Raw genomic sequence first — 4,885 nt, 5'->3', positions numbered from 1 at the left:
AGTGTCAGCTTCATCCAGGCCATAAGCATTAAATAAGGGCACACAGATCTGCTTTTTCAAATTAGGTTCATTTTCTGGTGAAAGTTTATCATAAGCATCTTCATAAATATAATTTCTTCAGATTGTAACATTAATTCCATTCAGTAATGGGCCATCTCCTTATACTTCTTATTCATCTGTATATATTAATCTTTGAAAGATCTTCACTCTTTCTTCAAATGGAGCTATACAAGGCAATTCTGTGAGAATCACAAGCTGCCTTTCCTCAGGTAAAAAAAGTGGTGCTAATTCCATACCATCCAGAGTAGACTGCCATCGCTTATTCTTCTCATTCTTTGGACTCTCCATGCATGTCTAGTGCATGGTGCATAGAGCTGTGTAACCTTATCTGCCTTAATATTCTGTTATTATGACAGCCAGTGACTTAGGGTACAAAAATTTCATCTTGTGTCTCTGAATTTCAGCATTCTTACTGGATTAGTAATAACTTTGAATAACGGAATCCACCATTTTTGTTGCATTTGCAAACATTGCTGCATTTCAGTATTAGTTGTAACTCCCACACTTTTATGTGCTACAATATGTTCTTCACAAACTTCTGATTTGGTTTCAGGATACGCCAATTTGATGATTCCTAAATAGACATCTTAAAGGCAGACATCATGATAACATTATAAGCTCTTATAGTGTAAAGGCATCATAGATGATGGTCTTTGACCTACAACTTCTATGAGATCACTGAAGAACTCATTATCATATTTGGAAACTGGCAAATGACTGAACAAGGAGCTAAAATGGTAAAAGAGTTGGATGATTCAACTGGCATCTTCTAAAGACATGGGAAAACCTCTTGATGTGACCTGAAGCAATGGTACCATGGACCCATATTCATCCAGGTTGTCATTAATGATATTAGATACCAAAGGTATCTCCAAAACGTAGCATTAAAGGCTGACCTACTCAATACCATCATTCAGTGTTGCACCATTAGTGTGTAGCAGATAGATGCCATCATTGTGAATATATTTTCGTTGGCTGAATCCCTCCACATCATATTTACTGGGGTGTTTGTTGTTTTTCATCTAACTTTTTAGACATTCTTCTGTTAGGTACTGCACTGATATTCTGCCATAACCAGGTTTGGTCATCATGCTATCAATCTCTTCATCTTTAGAGTTGCTGGTTGTATCTTTACAGTCTGAACCAATAGCTGAAATAGGTAAGTGAGAAAGAAAGATCGGGAATACTGTTAAATACACAATTAGTTCTTCCTCAAAGAGTCCCCAAATACATTTCACCAATAGCTAAAATGAAGTAGAAAAACTATGGTTCTGTCATTCTCTACTAGCAACAACGCATTCAGAAAAAGATCATATGGAAAAATAGTTTGTACATCTGCTAATGCTGAATGGCAAAATTAAAATTTTGATCTGTGAAAGGTGCTGCCAGAAACTCCTCTCAGAAGGCTGCAAAAATCTGTTGTCTTGTGCCTTCTGGACAGGAGCTATAAGTAAATTGCAATAGTTTCAAAATGTTTACTAGGAGAATTTTTGCTATAGGAACCCAAGATACATCAGAATATTCAATATTTGATGAACGTTTATTATTAATTCACAAATAAAGGGAACTGGAATATCTTTTTTAAATCATGTAGTACAAAATTTGTTCAATTAATGATGTCACATAGCTGGCATCTCACAAAACAGGTAAATATGTATTATCTAATGAAATACCTCAAGCATTCTCATAGGAAATGTAACATTCAAATAGTCACTACAATTCTGTAGCAACCTGCAACACCAGTTCAATAGTCTCTTTATTTGAAATAAGCAAGTAAGTCTGTCAGGACCATCCAGTTGCTTAAAAGACTGAGAATTTTGTTTAATTAAATTCTGACACATCCATATCAAATATTTTGAATCTTCATTCTCTTTATAAAAAAGATTGAGTCTCTACAGCAAAAATTTCAGAAGATAGAATATTGTGTGAGATGTTAGCTCAAACTTAATTTCTCTTTAGTTTTTTCAACTTGCCAGGCAACAACTATAAGGAAATAATTATGTCCCTGTCAATCTATCAATACTTATTAAGCACCTACTATGGTGCTAGGCATTGAAGATTTTAAAAAGGCAAAAGACAGATCCTCCCTTTGAAGAGCTCACAATCTAGTTGAGAGACTACAAGCAAATGAGTATGTACAAGGAAACTATACATAGGAAAAAGAAAAAATAAGAAAGGTAAAGCACTAGATTTGAGAAGGGTTTGGAAAGGCTTCCTGTAGAATGTGGGATTTTAGTTGGGACCTGAAGGAAGCCAGGGAAGCCAATAGAAGTAGAAGGAGAGCATTCAGGCATGGAAAACAGTCAGAGAAAATGCTTGTAGCTGACAGATAGAGTGTCTTGTTAGAGGAATAAGGAGGCTGGTTTCACTAAATCAAAGAATATGTGGTAAGGAATCAAGTATAAGAAAGCTAGGAATGGGTTATGAAGGGCTTGGAATACCAAGCAAAAGATTTTGTGTTTGATTCTGGAGATGACAGGGAACTACTGGAGCTTTATTAAGTATGAGTGGCATGGTTAGACCTGTACTAGAAAATCACTTTGACAGCTGAATGGAGGGTCAATATTTGAGAAATGTTGCAAAGGTAAAATCAACAGACTATAGCAACAGACCAGATAATGGGGTTTGAGATAATGAGGAGCTGAGAATGATACCCAGGTTGCAAGTCTGGGTGACTGGGAGAATGTTTTACCCTCACCAGTAATGAAGAAGATAAGGGTGTTGGAGAGTTTATGGGGGAAAGAAAATTAGCTCCATTTTGGACATGTTGAGTTTATAGACAGAACATCCAGTTCAAAATGTCTGAAGAGCTATTGGAAAGGGAAGAATGGAGGTCAGCAGAGAGGTTAGGGCATAAAGGGTAGATCTGGTCCTAGAAAATTTAAGTTTTCAAGTTTATCAAACACAAGGTTGTTGACTTCAATTATTTTAACTTCTTTCTTGTCAAATCCATTCTGCTGATCTTTGCTACTTTTTGGACCAGGCTTTAAAATTGTAAAGTTATAGAAGTGCTATTCCCCTTCATTCATTCCTAATTTCTTATAATTTTCTGGGTTAGTCTAGATCTTTTGTCCCTCCAAATTAATATATTTTGCTATATAACCTTTGGTTCAAAGTTATTTGGGTAAGAATCTCTTCATTAGAGATTGATTACTCAATGTTCTATCCTGTGTGAGGGTCAGAGTTGGTGAGAGATTAAGGGAAGAGAAACTATGCCTTCTCCAAGGGACATTTTGATTCTTGACAGGACAGGAAATAGAAGGTTGAGCTAGAGGCTGGTCACTCACAGAAAGGGTACCAGGCTCAAAAATATATCTATCCATTCCCCTAAATATTGAGTGGAGATAATTTTTAAGCATAAGTTGTGTTCCTGATCAGTATCCCTTAATAGGGATATTGTCCCCAAGCTACCTGTCCAAGACTTGACTCCTTTTCCACCATATACCTGTTCTGCAAAAAATACATGTTACAAATAAACCTCTTTACTTAAAGCAATAAATGCAAAGAGAAATCATACAAAGTAAATAGAAGAGAAAATATACCAGACAATACACATAGTGAAAGATCTCTCCCTACGATATCTCAGCTCAACCCAGAGAGTGAACTCAACATCTTTTCAAGAGGGAAACCCCTAAAGACTCTAGTGTAGTTAATGGGATAGGGATATGATCACAGTGCTGGTTCCTTTATATGCTATCTTCTTCCCTGAGTTTTTCTCTCCCTTCAAGGATTTCTCCTTTAAGGGAAGCTTGTTAAATTTTACATTATAGAAGGGGTGAAGCCAAGATGGAGGACTGAGAGCAACTACTCAGCGAAGCTCTTAGACAAATTCCTTCAGATACATCTAAAAAGAGAATCTGAGCAAATTTTGGAGGTGCAGAATCCAATAGGAGACCCTGTGGCAGATCCACAGACCAGGACAGACTGGAAGGTCCCCGGGAAAGATCTGTTGCCTGGGTGTGGAAGAACCCATAGCACACAGTGAAGATCTGTTCTGCAGGTGTGGAAGAACACACAGCACAGCGTGTCCCGCAGCTGCATGGCTGAGCAGGAAAGCCCCAGGGGGTTTGAGGCACCATCAAGGCAGCACTGTGGAAAGGCAGAGTGGCAGCCCAAGGTAGGAGACCAGTGGAGCCAAGTGATTGACAGCTGCTAAGCCTCAGGTATCAGCTGAAGCTGCTCCTGAAACTATCAGTCTGCAGATTAAATATCTGTAAGTCACCTACTTGAACTTCCAGGAGCCAAAATTACAGAGTGATGGATAACTGCTCTCTCCCCTTCCCCTCATTGACCTTGAAAGAACCATAAAATATTTCCCCAGAAAAATCCTGGATTGGTAGAATCATCAGAAGGGGCAAACAGTCTCATAGCACTTGAGGCTAGGAATATTCCTCTTACTGTGGGTACAGCCCTACCTCAGCAAACCAACCTAGAGGAGATCCAGAGCCCGGGGAGTAGAGCCTCACCCTAGGACCCAGGTGTGCCTCAGTGCTCCAGGGGAAACAGGAAGGCAGCCAGAATCACCAAGCACTGACCTTGCCTTTGTTCTAGCTCAGCTGGGGAGATCTCCTGTGATCAGACCATTCCTCCTTCACACTTAACAAGCTAGCCTCTGGGCTAATTTGGGGAAACACAAATCAAAAAGAAACAAAGACACCTGCTCTTCGCTTTCTTACACAATCCAGCTTAACACCAGATTCTCCAGCTTCTAGCTGAAGGAACCAGAGGCCACAATACAGAAAGCAGCATCATGATGAGTAAGAAGAAGCAAAGCAAAAATGAAAAGATCTTAGAATCTTTCTATGGGGACAAGGATCAAAACATG

At 38.8% G+C, this 4,885-nt stretch overlaps 1 pseudogene; it reads right to left on the bottom strand.

Moving 5' to 3' along the window:
• The window catches only part of LOC140517429 (ubiquitin-protein ligase E3C pseudogene), a 13,069-nt pseudogene extending 9,544 nt beyond the window's left edge, over positions 1 to 3,525 (bottom strand).
• Between the last annotated feature and the right edge of the window lie 1,360 nt (positions 3,526 to 4,885).

This window comes from Notamacropus eugenii, chromosome 1 (genome assembly GCF_028372415.1).
Source record: "Notamacropus eugenii isolate mMacEug1 chromosome 1, mMacEug1.pri_v2, whole genome shotgun sequence".
Classification (NCBI taxonomy): Eukaryota; Metazoa; Chordata; class Mammalia; order Diprotodontia; family Macropodidae; genus Notamacropus; species Notamacropus eugenii.
The sequence above is the reverse complement of the archived record's forward strand: the minus strand, read 5'-3'. Positions and strand labels throughout refer to the sequence as shown.